Source organism: Theropithecus gelada, chromosome 7a (assembly GCF_003255815.1).
Source record: "Theropithecus gelada isolate Dixy chromosome 7a, Tgel_1.0, whole genome shotgun sequence".
Taxonomy (NCBI): Eukaryota; Metazoa; Chordata; class Mammalia; order Primates; family Cercopithecidae; genus Theropithecus; species Theropithecus gelada.
This window is the reverse complement of record NC_037674.1, coordinates 29700886-29723618: the sequence shown is the minus strand read 5'-3', so window position 1 is coordinate 29723618 and position 22733 is coordinate 29700886. Positions and strand designations below refer to the sequence as shown.

At 35.4% G+C, this 22733-nt stretch overlaps 1 protein-coding gene across 2 annotated transcripts in view; it reads right to left on the bottom strand.

Moving 5' to 3' along the window:
* UNC13C (unc-13 homolog C) overlaps window positions 1-22733 on the bottom strand; it is a 690142-nt gene that overhangs the window by 214563 nt on the left and 452846 nt on the right. The window lies entirely within an intron of this gene.

The window sequence follows — 22733 nt, the reverse complement described above, 5'->3', positions numbered from 1 at the left end:
AAAAGTCAGGAAACAACAGGTGCTGGAGAGGATGTGGAGAAATAGGAACACTTTTACACTGTTGGTGGGATTGTAAACTAGTTCAACCATTATGGAAAACAGTATGGCGATTCCTCAAGGATCTAGAACTAGATGTACCATATGACCCAGCCATCCCATTACTGGGTATATACCCAAAGGATTATAAATTATGCTGCTATAAAGACACATGCACACGTATGTTTATTGCAGCACTATTCACAATAGCAAAGACTTGGAATCAACCCAAATGTCCATCAGTGACAGATTGGATTAAGAAAATGTGGCATATATACACCATGGAATACTATGCAGCCATAAAAAAGGATGAGTTTGTGTCCTTTGTAGGGACATGGATGCAGCTGGAATCCATCATTCTTAGCAAACTATCACAAGAACAGAAAACCAAACACCGCATGTTCTCACTCATAGGTGGGAACTGAACAATGAGATCACTTGGACTCGGGAAGGGGAACATCACACACCGGGGCCTATCATGGGGAGGGGGGCGGGGGGAGGGATTGCATTGGGAGTTATACCTGATGTAAATGACGAGTTGATGGGTGCAGCACACCAACAAGGCACAAGTATACATATGTAACAAACCTGCACGTTATGCACATGTACCCTACAACTTACAGTATAATAATAATAAATAAATTTAAAAAAAAATAAAAAAAAATAAAAAAAAAATAAAAAAAATGTGCTTGCTTACAACTGGTGAACACAAAGACTTAGACAAAAGAATTCAATGTTTAAAATGCAGCTCTCTTGTAGACATGGACATATCTTGTAGCCTCTACTAGAAGAAGAGCAAACAATTGGGCATCTTTATATTCCATCCATATTTTAGTAGAGGAATCAGAGCCATTAGAAGACGCACGTCAGAGAATCCATTGAGTTTGGAAGGATTTAGTCACTAACTTCATGCAGTTCAGAAGTTCTATGGGATTACACCTGCTGGATAGGAGATTTTACATTGAAAAGTTAATGTGAGCTGTTCCAGACATGTGCCCTTTTTTTTCTACAGATGAGTCTATAGGCTTTCCTTAAGAGTAACCCCACCAAATATTTTGTAAAGAGACTAAACTGGTGATGACTTGAAATGTATTTTACCCTAGTTTCCTCTCATGAATGCACTTACTCCTGCTAACTAGAAAAACATACGAGTTTTAGATAGTCAAAGAATACAAGATAAGAGATTGAAGGATGTAGGAATGACACATTGCTTTTATCATATACCTAAAATGTACCAATACCTTGAGTTGCTTTTAAGTACCTTACTTAAAACCCTTTTAATTTCGTGGATTTCAAAACTTGGTCTTAATCATGATCCTATAAAATGTATAGCAGAAACCATACTGGATAGACTTTGCAGATATGGGTTCAAACATGTCCTCTGTGTTCTAACCACCTGTGTGACCTTGAGTGATCATTATTGTTCCTTGTCAACAGTGTTCCTGTTTGCAATCGATCAGAACTGGACTAATTGACTACCCTCTGATATGCCTTAAGTGCTAACCTAGCAAGACTCTCCCCTCAAAAGCTATTGTATCATTAAACTTTGTGGTGTGACTTATACAAAAATGGCTCAATCCTGAAGAAATGGAACATGTGGGAACCTCAAAAATAAAAAAACTAGATAGATCTAAGGAAGGAAAAGTTGTAATGTGAACAATCACATCAGTCATAGATGACACTCAGATTTTATTACCAAGAAGCCCAAATGTTTTGAGAGTTACTAGTTTTATGAATTTTAGAGCATCTGTTGAGTGAGTTCCTTTGAAGCTTATATAATAGATGCAACAACAATATTTAGATGCTATTGAATATGTATGTAAAGCTTGCCAGCTGGTAATTGTTTCGTGACTAAAATATTATGAGCATAATCAAATAGCTAAAGATGGACATGTATTTCCTCTTTTGGAACTTTTTGGGGATTTGCCAACACACAAAAAAAATATTTGAGGCAAAACGGTGACCAGTGAAAGCAATTATCCAAGAGGATGCTAATTTTACAATGGGTAAAAGACAAGTTTGTTACCAGACATGCCAAATTGGTGAATGCATATGCACATAAACTAAATAATCTCATTATAGGCAGCCAACAGAGAAAAGCAAATTTCAAATTTTGCAGGCTATAGACTAACAGGGTCAGTGTTAATATTTAAAATCAGTAGCTTAAATAAAAATATTTTGTTATGCACTTATTGCTTGTAATTTTTTCATTAAAATTAATGCAATAACTGCATAGCAAAAATGCATTTTTTTCTATTCATTTTTAAAAATTTTTCTTTTTATTTTCTTAATTTTACTTTAAGTTCTGACATACATGTGCAGAATGTTCAGATTTGTTACATAGGTATACATGTGCCATGGTGGTTTGCTGCACCCATCAACCCATCATCTAGGTTTTGAGCCCCACATGCATTAAGTCTTTGTCCTAAGACTCTCCTTCCTCTTATGTCTGTTCATATCCTTTGCCCACTTTTTTATTTATTTTTTGTTTTTTTTTTCTTATACATTTATTTAAGTTCCTTGTAGATTCTGGATATTAGCCCTTTGCCAGATGGATAGATTGCAAAAGTTTTCTCCCATTCTGTAGGTTGCCTGTTTACTCTGATGATAGTTTTTTATTTTTATTTATTATTTTTTAAATCTATTATATTTTGAGTTCTGGGCTACATGCGCAGAACGTGCAGGTTTGTTACATAGGTATACATGTGCCATGGTGGTTTGCTGCACCCATTGACCAGTCATCTACGTTAGGTATTTCTCCTAATGTTATCCCTCCCCTAGTCACCTACCCACTGAGAGGCCCCGGTGTGTGATGTTCCCCTCCCTGTGTTCATGTGTTCTCATTGTTCATCTCCCACTTATGAGTGAGAACATGTGGTGTTTAGCTTTCTGTTCTTGTGTTAGTTTGCTGAGAAGGATAGTTTCCAGCGTCATCTATGTCCCTGCAAAGGACATAGCTCATCCTTTTTTATGGCTGCATAGTATTCTAAAATATGTGCCACATTTTCTTTATCCAGTTTATCTGATGGGGATTTGGGTTGGTTCCAAGTCTTTGCTATTGTGAACAGTGCTGAAATAAACATATGTATGCATGTGTCTTTGTAATAGAATGATTTATAATCCTTTGTGTATATATCCAGTAATGGGATTGCTGGGTCAAATGGTATTTCTGGTTCTAGATCCTTGAGGAATCACCACACTGTCTTCCACTCTGGTTGAACTGATTTAAACTCCCACCAACAGTGTAAAAGCATTCTGATTTTTCCACATCTATGCCAGTATCTGTTGTTTCCTGACTTTTTAATGATTGTCATTCTAACTGGTGTGAGATGGTATCTCATTGTGATTTTGATTTGCATTTCTCTAACGAACAGTGATGATAAGCTTTTTTTCATGTGTTTATTGGCTGCATAAATGCCTTATTTTGAGAAATATCTGTTCATATCCTTTGCCCACTTTTTGACGGGGTTGTTTATTCTTATAAATTTGTTTACGTACTTTGTGGATTCTCGATATTAGCCCTTGGTCAGATGGATAGATTGCAAAAAATTTCTCCCATTTTGTAGGTTGTCTGTTCTCTCTGATGATAGTTTATTTTGCTGTGCAGAAGCTCTTTAGTTTAATTAGATCCCATTTGTCAATTTTGGCTTTTGTTGTCATTGTTTTTGGTGTTTTAGTCATGAAGTCTTTGCCCATGCCTATGTCTTGAATGGTATTGCCTACGTTTTCTTCTAGGGTTTTCATGGTTTCAGATTTTATGGTTAAGTCTTTAGTCCATCGTGAGTTAATTTTTGTATAGGGTCTAAGGAAGAGATCCAGTTTCTGTTTTCTGCATATGGCTAGCCAGTTTTCCCAACATCATTTATTAAATAGGGAATCCTTGCCCCGTTGTTTCTTTTTGTCATTTTGTCGAAGATCAGATAATTGTAGATGTGTGGTGTTATTTCTGAGGTCTCTCTTCTGTTCCATTGGTCTATACATCTGGTTTGGTGCCAGTACCGTGCTGTTTTGGTTACTATAGTCTTGTAGTATAGTTTGATGTCAGGTAGCCTGATGCCTCCAGCTTTGTTTTTTGCTTAGGATTGTCTTGCCTATATGGGCTCTTTTTTTGTTCCATATGAAATTTAAGGTAGTTTTTTTCTAATTCTGTGAAGAAAGTCAATGGTAGCTGATGGGGATAGCATTGAATCTATAAATTACTTTGGGCAGTATGGCCATTTTCACGATATTGATTCTTCATATCCATGAGCATGATATTTATTTCCATTTGTTTGTGTCCTGTCTTATTTCCTTCAGCAGTGGTTTGTAGTTATCCTTGAAGAGGTCCTTCGTGTCCCTTGTATTTTTATCCTAGGTATTTTATTCTCTGTGTAGCAATTGTGAATAGGAGTTCACTCATGACTTGGCTCTCTACTTATCTATTATTGGTGTATAGGAATGCTTGTGATTTTTGCACATTGATTTGTATCCTGAGACTTCACTGAAGTTGCTTATCAGCTTGGGGAGTTTTGGGCTGAGACAATGGGTTTTCTAAATATGCAATCATGTCATCTGCAGACAGAGACAACTTGACTTTCTCTCGTTCTATTTGAGTATCCTTCATTTCTTTCTCTTACCTGATTGCCCTGGTTAGAACTTCCAATACTATGTTGAATAAAAGTGGTGAGAGAGGGCATTCTTGCCTTGTGCCAGTTTTCAAAGGGAATGTTTCCAGGTTTTGCCCATTCAGTATGATGTTGCCTATAAGTATGTCATAAATAGTTCTTATTATTTTGATATATGCTTCATCAATACCTAGTTTATTGAGAGTTTTTAGCATGAAGGGATGTTGAATTTTATTGAAGGTCTTTTTTGCATCTATTGAGATAATCATGTGGTTTTTGTCATTGGTTCTGTTTATGTGATGGATTATGTTCTTTGATTTGTGTATGTTGAACCAGCCTTGCATCTCAGGGATGAAGCTGATGATCATGGTGGATAAGCTTGTTGATGTGCTGCTGGATTTGGTTTGCCAGTACTTCATTGAGGATTTTTGCAAAGATGTTCGTCAGGGATATTGGCCTGAAATTTTCTTTTTTCATTGTGTCTCTGGCAGATTTGGTATCAGGATGATGCTGGCCTCATAAAAGAGTTAGGGAGGAATCTCTCTTTTTCTATTGTTTGGAATAGTTTTAGAAGGAATGGTACCATCTCCTCTTTGTATCTCTGGTAGAGTTCTGCTGTGACTCCATCTGGTCCTGGGCTTTTTTTGGTTGGTAGGCTACGCTTCAATTTCATAAATTGTTATTAGTCTATTCAGGGATTCACCTTCTTCCTGGTTTAGTCTTGCAAGGATGTATGTGTTAATGAATGTATCCATTTCTTTTAGACTTTCTAGTTTATTTACATAGAGGTGTTTATAGTATTCTCTGATGGTGGTTTGTATTTCTGTGAGATCAGTGGTGATAACCCCTTTCTCATTTTTTATTTTGCCTATTTGATTATTCTCTCTTTTCTTCTTCATTCGTCTGGCTACCAGTATGTCTATTTTGTTAATCTTTTCAAAAAACCAGCTCTTGGATTCATTTTTTTTGAAGTGTTTTTCATGTCTCTATGTCCTTCAGTTCTGCTCTGATCTTAGTTATTTCTTGTCTTCTGCTAGCTTTTGAATGTGTTTGCTCTTATTTGTCTAGTTGTTTTAATTTTGATGTTAGGGTGTCGATTTTGATCTTTCCCACTTTCTGATGTGGGGACTTAGTGCTATAAATTTCCCTCTACACGCTGCTTTAGCTGTGTCCCAGAGATTCTGGTACTTTGTGTCTTTGTTCTTATTGGTTTCAAATAAATTATTTATTTCTGCCTTAATTTTGTAATTTACCCAGTAGTCATTCAGGAGCAGGTTGTTCAGTTTCCAGGTAGCTGTGAGGTTTTGAGTGAGTTTCTTAATCCTGAGTTCTAATTTGATTGCACTATGCCTTTTCAACTGGTTAAATTCTGCTTGTTTGTGAAATCTTGGCACAAAAATCATTTCCTCATGGAACACTTTTCTGCATCACCTGACAAAATCCCCCTCTCAAATGTTTTTCTAACACCACACACTCATTTTTTCTAACAGGTATCACAGTCACTCTTACTTAAATAAGAAAGAATAATTGTTAAATATCTATCTCCCTGACAAGACTATGGACTCTATTAGTGCAGAGATTCTACATCTTTATTGTCCCAAGCACTTAGCACAGTGCCTGACACAGAGTATCTATTTAAATATTAGCTTATTAAATGGTCAAATCAGTAACATCTTTGTGGTTGTTAGACATGTATTTAAATATAAATATATAGAAGTCACACCTTTTAAAATTGTTTATTTTATTGATACATAATAGATGTACATGTTTTCAGGGTACATGTGCTAGCCCGATACATTCATATAATCAAATTAGGGTAATTAGAATATCTATCACCTTAATATTTATCTTTTAGTTACTCTAGGAATATGTCAATTATTTTCTTCTAGCTATTTTGAAATGTAAAATTGATTAATGTTATCTCTAGAAAGAATCTATGCAGTAGATTTTTAAAACGATCTTAGAGAATGACTATCTGATACTTCCAAGTATTATAGCTACAGAGACCATATGGTCTAATTCTCTGAGCTCGTGCTTATTGCACATATGATTTTCCACTTTATACAGAAGATTTTTACCAAAGAAAGTAATTTAAAGAATGTAAAACCAACAGTCTTCAAAAGTACTTCCTCAGTTGCAATTAATTCATACTACATAGACTGCAGCACATATTAACTTTAAGTAGATCTACTTTATAAAAGTTGGATTTTGCAAGAATAGTGAAACAATAAAAATATTTGACATCAAATTTTAGAGTTTAAAATAGATAAAATCAGATGGACGTACACTCTAATATACTAGTATGTACTGACAATATGCGATATTGCATATTAGATACCCTATTAGACATTCCAAATATTTAGCCATTAATGGAAAAAGGAGATAAGTTCTCAGAACTACTGTGAAGACACAGAAAAAATATTGGCTCTCTAGGCAGAAAAAAAAAAAGCTTGTGATTCAGAGAGGTAAAGTTGGCAGAGGTGATGCCCCAATATGGCGACACACTATTTGAGAAGATCTAAGATTTAAAATTGTTAATTATTCCAGGAAATTTACTCATGTTATAAACCTGAATTTCTGCTTTATACATTAAATTTCTTGGCTATATAATTTAACAAATGCAAACGTTCACAAAATAAATCCCCAAGTCCAGTACTCTGTCAGCAATAGTTATTCTGAATATTCTTCATTGAGTAGTGACTTAACAAATTATTTTGTTTGCAGGGGCAGTAGGAAGTAAAAAGTGTTAATGTAACTGCTTTGGGTGCTACCATCTTCTGCCTAGGTTTTCTCTAAAAAGAAGTTGCAACATAGTTCATGACATCTGAAATTTCCCGTGGGAAGACTTGGATCACTAAGGAGGCAAGATTTGTTCAAACCCACTCACCAACTGTTCCCTCAGTTACATTAGCTATTTAAATATTGTTGCCAAATGCCAGAACCTCTCAGTGGAATAACTGAATGAAAGACCTCCATTTCCCAGAAAGCTCATTCTAGTTCTTGAAATTCCTAAGATAGTATTTAGTGCAGTGAAAACAAAATGTTTTAAATTCTCATGCAAAATTTTATTCAGTTAGTGGAAATTTAAACAAGATAAAACAAGACTTAAGATAACTCCTTTAACAGCAATGGTATAGAAAATGCAATTTGACAAGTTGTTTAACCTCTGTGTACCTTAATTTCTATTAATATTTAATGCTGATTTACCTTATATGATGTTGAGAAGCTTAATAGGCTAATGAGTTTGAGCAATTAACACATTAAAAAAGTCTAAACCTTCAATGTGATAAGAAAGCAAAAAATAAATGAAAGGCAAAATTCAATATGAAAGAAGTATGAAAAGACTAGTAGTAAAATAATTTTGGATTTCTTTACAACTGATCACAAATTTTCCAAAAATTTTAATAGCTGATATCAGTTGGGCTTGGTCATCAAGCAGTAACCAAGATTCTAGAGACACTTTCATAATTTGAAGAGTAAAAAACTAAATGTAAAAATGCTTTATCACCGTTAAGTGGTCTAAGAATTGATAAAGCACAACTTAAAAAAATAGAATGGTTTATTTTTTCTTATTCACAAAAATCTGAATATAGAATCTGAAATTTTTACTTATGAAATATGTCAACATACCATTAGATTAGAGGTTATCTTAGGGTTAAATTTAAAAAAATGCTGAATGTATAGAATACTGTAAAAAATAAGCGATAGTTATACAAAGATTTGTTCCCATGTTCCTACCCTCAGATTGGCATATTATTTTGGAAATAAAGTGTTTTAGTTACAAGTGTGCATTTTGGTGTATCACATGCATTTTAACTATAAAAGATAAAATACCATTAAAATTCAGTTTTATTCCCCAAATCAAATCACTTAAATTTTATCCAGAACTATATTACTTTTTACTTTCTGTTACTTACTCCCAGAGTGACTTGACAAATTAAAGGAATAGCAAAATGGCAATGCTGTCATTACACGGCCTTCAAAGTGTCAATATCAAATTCCCATGGAGATAAATAATAAAAATTAGTAAATGATAAAATCTGAATGTACCTTGCATAGAATTCAATTAAGAAAAAATCTAATTAAAATTGCAAGTGAATATTCAAAATACCAATACCTATTTATAATGGAAATTATCTACCTCTATTATGCTATACATGAATGAATTTGATTAAAGAAATGATGGGAGAAATACCAGTTATAGTTAATATGTTAAGGCTAAATATAACTATATGTTTCTATACTGCCTTTTATTATTTGTGGGAAATAACTTGTGATTTGAGAAAATTATGGACAATGTGATAACATTAGAGATCACTACACTTTTTAAAAGGTAAAGACATGGAAAATATAGGAAGTTCATAAAAGAATAATGCTTTAACTTGTCCTCAGGAATTTCTGTATTGCTCTTTAAATCAAAATAATTAAAAACATTTGAATAAAACTTTCACTTATAAATTACTTTTTATTGAGATAACGATTTATATATCATAAAGTTTACCCATTTAAAGTCTACAGTTCAATGAGGGGGAAAGACAGAGAGTGACTGCTAATGGGTACAAAGGTTCTTTTTGCAATGATGAAAATGTTATAAATTTAAATTATAATGGTGATTGCACAACCCTATAAATATAATGAAGCATTTTGAGCATTGTTTCCTTTCATCCCTACAAAATCCTTTATAAGCCTAGACTCTAGAGAAGAATAGCATTCACATGCAAGAAACTTTAAGGAATTACACAATATATGGGAAATACTGGACCAGATTGTGGGCAGGGGGGAAGAGAGAGAAGCACGTGAGGAACAGCTGTAAAGAAAGAGGCAGAAATCCTTCAGTGCTTGATCAACCACCAATCTGAGAAGGGGTGGGGCAGGAGGCAGGGAGCACCATAGGATAGTACAAGCATATTTGCAATCTATCAGCATTTGGGGAAGCAAACAAGGGATCCAAGGGCACACTGTCTGGGTATTCTGCAGCTGTGCTTACTCATACCCACTTTAGATCTAGCATAGGGAGCATACCAGGAACCTAAACTGAGGAATTTACTCATGCAACATGTGTTAGGTACCTACCTTCCACGTGACAGATGCTTTTCTAGATGCTAGGGTTCTAACAGTAGACAACATAGAAAAGTCCCTTTCATAGAGCTTACAGTCTAAGGTGGGAAACAGGCAATAAATAAGCATATCAGTGGGTGATAGATTGGGGGTGGCTCTATTTTCCTATTTTATAAAGTAGTAAGGACTTCCTTATCAGAGACCTGAAGTGGATATTCAGGAAAAGAGTATTCCAAGCAGAGGGAACAGATATGCAGACAACCTGAGGGACAGGTTTGTATGATGTGATTGGGGAAGGACAAAGAGTTCAGAGTGATTGTCGCAAAGGGATGTGCTGGGAGTCATAGGAAATGAGTTCAGAGACAGGGCCTCCAGCAACGATGCAGGGCCTTCCAGTTCAGGGTAAAGACTAGATTTCATTCTGTGTGTGATAAGGGTCATGAGCAGAAGAGAGACATGATTAGATTTTTGTCAGATCAAAACGAAGAAACAGTAGAAAGATGTTTTTAGAATTAAAGAGATATCTGAGTCTACCAATTTTAAGCACTCAAGGAGTACCAGGCACAATTAGCAAGGAAAGAAACCCTTCAGTTTATTTTCAACCTTGAAATAAATAAAAAGTATTATTCACATCTAGGCTGAAACAAAACAGAACAGGCTGTGTTCAAAGAAGAAAATTATTCTGGTCTTATAATTCTTTGCTATAATCCTATATACCAAAAGACAATGAAAAAGTATCCACAGGGTTCTGAGAGAAAATAGGTATCACCCAAGAATTATATACTTAGCCTCACTGTCTTTCAAGCACAACAGAGGTAGTTTCAGACATGCAGGGACTTACAATGTTATAATCCATGAACGTTTCCCTTCAAAAAAATGACCTGTAGACATAGGCTGACCAAATAACTAAGTCAAGAACATGTATAACTATAAAAAGAAAAGTTGTCAATAGTAAAATATAATGAGCTACAATTTCTTTCACAAAATGTATTTTGGTTAATTATTATGTAAAAATTAAAGTTATAAATGTTTTATATAAAATTATATTAAATGTGTGAAAAGCAAATATGTAAGTGTATACATAATTTCTGGATAAATGCACTGGGTAATTTTGAAGTTCTTTGTGCTTTGCATTTTTCAATTTTTTTTAAGTTTTTAAATCAGAAAAATACTATACTGTTTTAGTCTGTTTTCATGCTGCTGATAAAGACATACCCGAGACCGGGAAGAAAAAAGAGGCTTAATTGGACTTACAGTTTCACATAGCTGAGGAAAGCCTCAGAATCATGGTGGAAAGAGAAAGGCACTTTTTACATGGTGGCAGCAAGAGAAAATGAGGAATAAGCAAAAGTGGAAACCTCTGATAAACCCATCAGATCTCATGAGACTTATTCACTACCATGAAAATAGCATGGGAAAAAACGCCCCCGTGATTCAATTATCTCTTCTTGGGTCCCTCCCACAACACATGGGAATTCTGGGAGACACAATTCGAGTCGAGGTTTCAGTGGGGAGACAGCAAAACCGTATCATATACATTTTCAACAGTAAAGGAAGAAATTATTAGGTCATATTATCCTCTGGTATTTAGTAAAATATTACGCTTTATATATTCTAAGAGTAGAAAAATTGAATTTGTAGGTCATTAATGAAACATATAGATTCTTAATTTAGATATCGCTTTAGAATATATCTAGCTGAATGGTTAACTCAGGTTTTAGTACTTAATTCTTCATTCAAGTGAAGATTGATTATCATTATCACCAAAGCTAATATTTGAGCACTTATTACTATGTACCAAGAAATTCTCTAACCAATTTGCCTGTAGCACCTAATTTAATCCTCACAACGATATGATTTTTCAGAAGAAGAAATTGATGTATAGAGTTGACAGAACAATTGCTCAGTGTTGCATGGTGGGTAAGTAATGGAGACAGATTTTTGTACTCATCCTGTCTGTCTAAAGCCAATGTCTTTGAGGCTAAACAACACTCCATGGTAGGTGGCCTTTAAAATAATCCCAAATAATCTCTACTTCCTACTATTTACCCCCCTGGGGTAGTCCCCTTCCCTTGAACATAGACTTGACCTAATGACTTGCTTCTAATGACTAAAATACAACAAAAGTTATGAGTTCTCACTTCTGTGATTGGGTTATAAGATATTACAAATTTTTTGTTGTTTTCAGACTCTTTTGGTTTCTTTGCTTGCATACTTTGTAAAGCAAGACACCATGTTGGAGGGGCCTACTTATGAAGATATTAAAGGTGGCCACAGGCCAAATGCCAAGGAAGAAGTGAGGCCATCAGTGTGATAACTTTTGAGAAACTGAACTCTGTCAACAACCATACGAGATAATATGGAAGCAGATCCTTCACCAGTTGAACTTTCAGATGAGGCCAAGTCCCATATTACACTTTCATTTCAGCCTTGTAAGATAATCTAGGACAGAGGATCCAGCGAAATCATGCCCAGATTACTGAATATGAATATGTTCTGTTAAATGACGAAGAAGAATTAAGGTTTCAGTTGGAATTAAGTTTGCTAATCAGCTGACTTTAAGATAAAAGATTATGCTGGATTTCTAGTTCTGCTCAATGTAACCAACAGGACATGTAAATGTGGAAGAGGGAGGCAGAAGAGTCAGTGTTAGAGTCATGAGAAAAATACTTGGGTATTGCTGACATAGAATTTGGAAGATGGCCACAGCCATGAAATGCGGGAAGCCTCTAGAAGCTTGTGAGAGATAGGAAAATGGATTTTCTCCTAGAGTCTCCAGAAAGAAAGACTGTCTGCCAACAACTTGATTTAGCCCAATGAAACCCACATCAGACTTCCTGACCTACAAAAGTCTGTAAGATTATATATTTGCATTTGCATTGTTTTATGCACTAACTTGGGGGATAATTTGTGGCATAGATGACTAATAAACATACTATGTCAAACAGAGGAAAAATTAGCTGGCCAGTAGTCATTCTTCTCTGAACCTTAGCTACCACCAAAGCAGTCCCTGAAGTTTTAACTTAGTGTCCCATACAACACAGTGTGAAGACCACTGATCTAGACTAACTTCTCAGGAGGTGAATACATTTCTTTGAATAGTATCACTAAGAGGGACTACAATAATTGAGAAAGGATTCACTTAATTCTAGGTGTCATTTGCCTTTGGGTCTATTAGTAATATCTCTCATGCCTGGTTGTCCATGTAAATTTTTCTTATATAGAACAAAGCATGAAAATTCTTTAGCCTCATAACTTGGGTTGTGATTCACCTGTACTGTGAATTCTTCTATTTGCAGACCACTTACTACTGGTTGCCTCCCTTCATTGTAGAATCTTCTCTTGTAGCCCCACCCTACCAACCCAGGTCCAGTTTTTATCCTTTTACTTACTGCTTTTGTATTTTACCAATAAGCCAGAGCAGTGATTTGGGGTCATGGTGTCGTTTAACTCTGCCATCTACATAGTGAATTATGAGCTTTTACTCATTATAATGTGTTTCTACTCATTCTAGTGATGGTACTAAGGTTTACAAATAATTTATTTATTCTTGAAAAAGGATAAACTATATCCTAATGTCACTCATACTCTTTCACATGCTGAAGTCCCTGGCAGGCCAGAAAGACCTGGAGTTTCTTGCAGCACATGGCATTGTACACATAGCATGTCAGCCTTGGTTCATCAGGACACATTTTGAAGTTAAGATCAGCATTTTGGAGCATTCCTAAAGAATCTTTCCAATGACAAGTAATACAGAGTGCACTGAAGTTTCTTGGAGAGACGCAGAGAGGGTGACCAGCACAGAGCGCAGCACAATACACTCATTTCCCCAAGAAATATTTTTGTTTTCTCTCCAAGATGTTCTCCATGCTCCAATCTACTCCTGTCCTTTCCAGCCAGCAGACTGTCAATAGGTCTAGCTTGTATCTTCCTCTCCTACTTAGATTCTAAAAATGCCATTTTCTTGACCCTAATTCTATTGCTTTTTGCCAAATTGAATACCCCATTGATATAGGATTAATATGTGTCTGAAGTTATTCATCAAAAACCATTCACAGGTATTTTCTTGATAGCATAACAGACATGTGAATGTTATCTATAATACTTGAAAAGGTTTGATCTAAAGCATAAATGGGCTTTAGCCAAGTCCTTTCCCCTTCTCCTCAAGTTGCAGCCATGTCGCACTTACAACAAACATGTATAATTGACAGTCACCCCAAGAGAACCAATAGGAGGTCATTTCTTCAGAGCTTTCCCTGGAAGATTTCCAAATAAAAACAAAACAAAAAAACATGGTTTCCTAAGCTTCTCATCAGGAGAAAGTTTCTGGAAAGCTGATTTTATGCCAACTGCTACCTCCTTCCCAAGTTTCTTTTGTTGCCAAAACATTTTCACTGACTGAGTATCAACAGTCTCCAAACAAAGGCAGAGATTTTTTTTAACCAAAATATTACAAAAATAGCCACAGCTATTTTTTTCCATTGGTAATATCTACATATCTGCATGCATTGTTGGACTTGTGATTCATTTGATTTAACGAGGAGACAGCTAAATTTACAAGTTCCACAATTCAAGTTCAAGTCGTTTAGATAATATTAATTTGTTCCTAAATAATTTTATCCTCTTTATTATCTACCATAGTTAGCAAGGCAGCAATGAGCATCTAAGGCCACCACATGTAAATATTTCTGTTTCCTTTATAAAATGAACTTTTCTAAACTAATTTTAACAATTGCTTTCAATTTATTATCTCTCAAAAAAATTTTAAAAACCACTAATAAGGAAGAAAAATCTAAGCAAGTTTTCATCACTTTATCTTTTCTTTTTTCTACTATCTCTTCCCAGATGGTACATGGCTGAAAAACTAATAGCAGGAAAATGATAGAAAAAATATAAAGTTAAATATATAATTTTCACATAAGTGAAAAACTACCATGTTATGATACTGACATATGCAAAATGCTGTTAGCTCATTCCCTTGTTTTCAGCCAATACCAACTTTATTTTCTTGATTGAACTCTTACTGTATTTTTCCTCCTGGCACTAATGGCTTTCTATAGATTTTTATATTCAAATGCTGCATTCAAATACCTTGCCCAAGAGATGTGATCATTCACCAGGAATATCTTAATCTGTTTGAAGAGAAAACATTTTTATGCAGAAATATAACATTTTCTTTACGTATATTTAGAAATAAAGAGCTAGGTACACAAAGACAGGCCCCACATTGTGTCAAACTCCAAATATTGTTGGGAAAATTATCTATATGTCATATTGGCAAATTTATCAACATAGAAATATATCTGACTATATCTAAAACATATATTTTGTGAGATTTAAGGTGGCATAATATATTTTTAAAATATTCAATTATTATTTTTTGAATAGGAATATTCAATTTTAAATGAAATTACAAAGTTTCATACTCTATGAAGCTTATTTTTAAAAGCAGTGTTGTTAAACTGCTAGCTTCAACCCCTCAGTGGGTCATAACATCAATTTAGAGGGTTATGACCAGAATTTAAATATATATGCATAAATTATATGCAATATATCATATATGTATGCTATATATTGTAAACATGTAATATCTTCATGTATATAAAGACACGTATATATAATGTACATTCACACCTATGAAGAAATAAAATTTCAGAATTTGTTATCTTTATCATGATGTTTACGTTTCATGAAGTTTTTGGTTTGGTGTTGTGTGTGTGTGTGTGTGTGTGTGTACTATATTGCTGTAAAAGTGTATTCTCTTTTTGCTTTGGATTGTGACCAAAACATGTACAAACAGAAAAAAGGAAAAGCCATCAAAAACAGAAAAAAAGTAGTAAAGAAGTGAACAAATAACCAGGCTAAATAAAAAGATTCAGATACAATAAAGGTTTGGGGGAGAAAAAAAGAGTTGGAGATGTTTGGGAGTGTTGTGAGGGATGGGATGGTCAGGGTAGGGTTGTAAAGGAAGGTGACCATGAAATGAGACTTGAAGAAAGGAAAGGAGCCCTCTACGAAGAGAAGGGAAACAGCTTCATAGGCAGAGAAGCAAGCAAATCTGAATGCCCTGGTGTGGGAACACATTTGTCTCAGCTAAGGAAGAGTCATGAGGACAGTGTGGCTACATTTGAGTGAGAGGAAACTGAATAGGTAAAGTTGGAAAGATGAGTAGAACCCAGACTACATGCTACATTATAAGCCATAGTAAAAATAATGGATTTTGGTCAATTGAAAGAGGAAGCCTTTGGAAACTTCTACATACCAGAGAATGTCTTGATGTAATCTAAGTGTGTGAAAGTCAATCAGAATGTTATGGGCTAATGGATCATAAGAAAGCAAGAGTGGAAATGTGCAAACTACTTAGAGGGCTATTATAGGTATCAAAGTGAAGGGGGCCTGTAGCTAGAACTAGTTGGAGGTAGTAGAGATGGAGAGAAGTGTGAGAGCCAAATATGCTTTGGAGGTAGAACAGGTAAGTATTTATGGATTTGTCTATGTCAAGTGTCTGGAGATGGTGGTAGAGTAAGAGAAATAAGGAATCAAAGATAATGTCTGATAATCTACAAATAGTAACATATTTTGCTGTAATAAAAAAAGACCAAGAGAGGAATAGGATGTGGGTGAGAAGGTTGTACTTCTAGGTTTACTTTAAACATTTAAGTTAGAGATGTATAATGGACATGCTTTTCATCCATATCACTGATTAAATCTTATATGTTTATTTGTGTAATTATTTGCTTATTGTAAAGTAAAAAGTTTCTCAAGGCAGGGATCATGCCTGTTGTGTTGCATTGAGCCTTGCTAGCATAATGACTGGCACACAGCAAGCATTCTGGGGATTCCTTGAATACATATTATATAAGTGTTTGCATTAATGAAAAAGTAAATGACTATTTGTGATTAATTTTCCTTTGGTGATCATTTTTTATCAAATAAACCAAGTTTTAACAGCACGTAGTTTCTACTTCCATAAGGATGAGCCAAGAACAATGAGATGTCTACAAAGAACCATGCAGATGGATTCATTTGCTAGTTAAATCACCTGCTTCCACAAGCGGTTTTCTAGTGCAGTGGTTCTTAACTTTGGTGCACATTAGGTGCAACTGGAAGTTTTGTTAAAACAGGAATTGCTGAGCCCTATTCCCAGGATGTCTGATTAGGTAGATGTGGGGTGGAGCCCAAGAATTTGCATTTCTACCAACTGCCCAGCTGATGCTGCTGGTTCAGGGATAATCACTGCTCTAGAAAGCAAAAGTTCTGAACCTGGGGTTCATGGACCCTTGGAAGAAGTCAATGATTGGGCTACAGGGCATTTGTATACATATCTTTGAGAGAATATACGCAGAGTTTTGATGTGTAGGCTATTTAGCATTTTTCTAGTAATACAGTCTACATATTTTATCAGATTTTCAAAGAAGGCCTCTAAAATGTAATTAACATTATGATAACGGTACTCAATCATGAATACATCAATCTAGTATGAATACATACTAGAACCACCAGGAATCTTGGCTCTTCCATTCAATTGCAATGTAATTTCAGGCAAAATAACCTCTCTAAAAGGGGAATAATGATAGTATTTATTTCATAGGTTTGTTGTGGGAATCAAATAAGTTAATATTTGTAAATCATTTAAACGAGTACCTAGCAAGTGCTAAATAGGCAATTGCTAAATAAGATTAAAAATCTGGGTATGTTTCAAAAGGCCGAGGCTCTACCCCTGGTGGTTCTAATGTATAATCAGTGTTGAAAACCACTGTTCTGAAATGAAGAGAGCACAATAGACCAATGAATGCCTTTCCTGAAAGTGTCTGGTTAATCTCTTCTCAGTGAACCAGAATTCCCTTCCCAGAGGAGCTTGGCTAGGAAAACTAGAGAGGGCTAACATCTTAGACAATAATCTATTTTTATAAAATTTCAAGAGTTATTTCTTGCTCACCTCATTTTCTTGTTGTTATGGGAAGAGCTGAGGGAAATGAAGCCAAAGGAAAAAAAATATGGTTTTATCCACATTGACTATTATTTTTGTTTAAAATCATCACAAACAAAAACCTTACCTAAAATAAGAATATGCTAATATTATACAGAAACGATCAGAGAGGCAAATGCTAATTGTGCTAGCCAGGCTTCAAGATGACACCTGTGATCCTTGACTCTTAGAGTTCATACCCTTGTATACTCTCTCACACTGAACAAGCTGAACTGTGCGACCAATGAGATACTGTAGAAGTGACTGAGTGTGGCTTCACAGTATAGATAATAAAGATGGCAGCTTCTGCCTTTTCTCTTGCGTTGCCCACTTTGGGAAAAGCTAGCAGCTGTATCTTGGAGATGGTCAAGGAGTTTGTGGAGAGGTCCATGCTGAGAACAACTGAGGTCTCTTGCTGACAGCCTGCAACTACTCAACAGCCATGTGAGTATGTCACCTAGGAAAGCAATCCCCTAGCCCGACAGTTCTTCAACAACAGCAGCTACTTATGTATGTTGCCAGGCACTATATTTTGGAATAATTCATTATATCATAATAGGTAACTGACACACTAACGCTAAACCTTATACTTTTTAGGTATCCAAGCTGAGAGTTTCTCTTTTACTCTTTGGGTGCTACTGCAGGGTATCTGTTCATTTTATTCTTTTCTGACTCCTTAAGCCTACCAAAAATAATTAGCTACTAAAACAATTAACTAGAAAAGTGGGTATGTTGTACAAGGGAGAGAGAAAGATAGCCCAGTCTTAGCCTTATAGTCTCCTGAGGCCTCACATATGAGAGAAAAAAAAAGTTGTCACACTTGAGTGAGTACCAAGGTCAACAGTGAGAGACCAGCTGTATCCATGACGACACGGACTCTACATTGAGTTAACAAGAAATTTAAATTCTAATACCATCTCAAACAAAAAATGTGAGAAAGTTCAGTGTTTTCTAGGAACACAGATGACCAGGTAACTTAACTAAATCCTTGAAGGTCAGTGTCCACTGTTGCTCCTTATTTCAAAACCAAAGAGTCAGAATTATATGAGATAAAACTAGAATCTTAGAGTTTGAGTTCAGGCAGGGATAAAATAACCATCAAGACCTTGTGTTCTATTTATATAGTGACCATGTACTAATTAAAAATATCTAAACAGGCAATGCTCCATATCCTGATTCTAATACCAGCTCAGTGGGTTTTTGGAAACTCATTTCCATTTACGTGAGATTCTGCTAGAGTTCACCATTGTATAACAGAAAGACAGACTTAAAAGTCACTGAATGTATTACCCATTGAACTTCTAATAATATCAGAACACACAGCTGTGTGTTAAACAAATAGATTTGCCTATACTACAAGTGGGACCACATTCATAGCCTGAGAAGTTAAGTGTAGCCGTGTTCTTACCATTTAATTACGTTTTAAGTTGGACCAGAGAAAGTGGCGGACCAGTTAATTACATACCTACTCTGAAGTATTCATCTCTATCAAAAGAGCATGGCATATTACTCAGGTAAACACATTTTAATTATCTTTTACTGAAATAGATAACAAAGTGATTTAGATGGTGAAAGGTGTACATGAATAACAGCATTACAAACACTCCTAGATGTCTATTTTTCTTCTGTTATTTAGAAACCAAATATTTTAGTCAGTATGTTTCCAGATTAGGTATACAGAGCTCGCCTTCTCTATCTACTCCAGATATATAAAACAAGTAGTTTCAACTTAATTGCAAGGGAGGAGGGAGTGCGCGGGTTGGAAGGGAACTGCCAGTGGAGGAAACTGTGAAATGCACTTACTGTAAGTGTGAAAGAGGATCTGTGCTTCCAAGTTTAGGCCAATGGAATTAACACTGCTGCTTTCCTTCAATGTAAAGATGAAAGGAGGCAAGAATCTCCTAAATTTCTGAGATGTATGTTTAGAGGTCAGAAGCAGATGCTAATAAGTTTCATTTCTTGCTTCCATTTTATTGTCTTTTATGTTTATTGCCACATGGCCACTTCTAGCTCATCAGTGTATGTGGGTGGGATATATTTGCCAACCCCCACCATCCCAGTTTTCAATTATAATGTGTTTATTTCCTTATTTTGATTTCAGATCTTTTGGAAGGGATAACCACGATGCCCCAAATACTTTAGTGTGTTTAACTTCTTGGAAAGCCCTGAGTGCACCAGGTACTCATAAGATATAGATAAAGAAGGGGCAGGGCAGACAGGATGTGGGAAGAAACACGCAGAACAAGCAGAGGAAGGTGAGGCTGAAACACATCTGTCCACTTTGGTCTTGCCCTGCTTCTCAACGTCTATTCTCCCTGATCTCCATTTCCCCACTAAAATGACATAGGGGATTAAACGGAATATTTTCAGACTTTGTATTGGACAGCCTGACAGCTGATTTTTATTAACCAGTCTGTGAAATCTGGCTGATGGCTAAAATGTGGCTTTATCTCATAAAAGCAGCATCTTGCCATATGTTCTGTGGGTTGTGTTTGCTAATGTAAAATAGATTGTTATATATTAGAAAGCCTTTGGGTAAGGATTGAGGCTAAAAGGCATTCTGATGAGCTAAAACTTTACTATTCTGTTGTGCAAATATCAATATGGGCAATTAAACTGATGAACAATGTAACTTTGATATAGAACGGACTAGAAAACAGCTACTCAGGAGGTTGAGACAGGAGAATGGCTTGAATCAGGGAGTTGGAGGTTCCAGTGAGCCAAGATCACGCCACCGCACTCTAGCCTGGTGACAGAGCAAGACTCCGTCTTGGAAAAAAAAAAAATACAACTGCCTGGCTATAATATAAATGAAAATAATTCTGAATTATGTCGCTAATCTACACATATGTATTCATTTACACACTGCTTTAGTGCACCTTAGATTTTCATGCAACCATTATTTATGGAGCAACTACTACATGCCAGGCTTGTGTTAAGGACTGACACATGGTTAACATAGCTCTTATTTTCAAAAAGCTCTAATCTCATATAGTTGAAAATGTCACTAATAAGACCATCTATTCTACTAAAAAGCACTAAAACATTTTAATCTTCAAAATATATATGAAGTATGCTGAATCATAGTTAAACATGGAAAATATGGTTATGAAGAATTGTATGTAAGTCCTCAGTTAAATTTACTCTAAGACTTATATTTATATGATAACCCATATGTGCTTAAGTAATATGTGCTTAATTTATATGATATGATATTTATATGATATTTATTTATATATTTATTTATATCATATAAAACATCATATTTAATATTTATCATATTTAAATATTTATCATATTTAAATATCAATTTAATATCATATTAAAATATCATATTTATATATTTATTTATATATTTATATCATATAAATTATATGATATTAATTTATATGATATGATATATGATATTTATAACCTATATGTGCTTAATTTATATGATAACCCATATTGCTTAAGTAATTGCATAAATGGTGGTACCAATAACTGCTACAGGGAACAGCAGAGAAGAGTAGGTTCTGTCAGAGGAGATTAAGAATCTATATCGACCCTAAAAATGTTCAGATGCCTAATAGCCTTTCAAGGAGGGTGGGAGAATGCAGTGAACGCTATCTGAAAAAAATGTATTTGCTCAGTGGACTGGTGGTTCTTGTCTGATTTAAGAGATAATGTTGGGGTCCCAAAGAGACAGTGAAAGCAGAGAGATGTAAAAGGATGTGGTTAGTAGGAGGCAAAGACGGAAGAGGTAGGAAGGGCTGGGTCATGAATAAACTGTAGAAGAAAAACCTCATTGCAAAGTAAGGAATTGCACCTCTGAGCAGTTCTGGTGTGATTTTAAAGATTAGATAAGCCTCTCTATTTGTGAGTGGAAGAGGCTGACTTTATCAGAAAACTAGATATTATGATCTATTGAGTACCTTTTTTTCCAAATGAGAAAAACTGAATGTTCCCTCTGCAACCTGGTACAGGAAAGCTATTAAACAGTAGCATGATAAACATGAACTCTGTAAAACCTGTCTTACTCTCGCAACCTGTTTTCCATATTGTAATCAAAATGATTTTTCTAAGTTGCAAATCTAAGACATGCACCTACTGAAAATCCTTTATGGGACTTCGTTTTTCTCGGCACAGAGTCAAACTCCTCACAATGGCCCAGAAGGCCCTGTCTGCTGGTCGCTGCTAATTTCTCCTGTCTTACTTCTTGCTACCTCTTTCTTGCTCATTGGGTCTACTGAGTTCTCTCTTCTCAAATGCACCTTGTGCTTTCTCTAATTGCTAGTGCTCTGTCCTACCAAAAGCTCTTCTTACTCCTACCTATCCTTTAGGTCTTTATCAAAGTTACATTTTCTTAGAAGAATTTCCCGCAGTAAGCCTGCCTTGTTCCCTAGCCCCAGGTCTGATGTAGGTGCTTCTCCAGACATTCCGTCATCATTAGTCCTCACCACTCCATATTGCAACTGTTTGCATTCTTGTAGCCCTCCTCCATAATCTTGATGAGGGTGGGGACCAGGGCTATCTTGTTCATTCTTCCATCCCCTACATCCAGTGTACCAATGGTCATTTAGTAACTATGGGCTCAATATATATTTACTGAATAAGTACAAATAAATTTTTCTACTAGGTTGTTAGTTTCTAGAGGACAGTAACCTGGTCTGTGCTTCTATCTCTAACTGTAAACACAATGTGGGTGCACAAAGAATATTTATAGAATTATTTAACTTAGAGCTGTATTTCTCCTTTTCTACATCGTATGATTTGTACTTATTCAGAGTGGAGTTTCGGGTAAAGACCTCTGTCATTGTTCTTGTGTAAACTTGGTAGAATTTTGACCCGCCTCCCCGTGGATACTATTTCCAAGTCTATGCAGACAAATATCTGGATTAACTACTCATCCACCTCCTCAATATGGCCTGTTTTGGTAAATGAACTACATCAAGTATTCTTACATATGAGCATAATCCTATCAGTGAAATACTCTTACGATCCCAGAACTTAGACCATATAATTAAAAACGAATATACTTCTTTAGGGCTTTTTGTGTACTTTGAGACCTTATCTTTCTACCATAG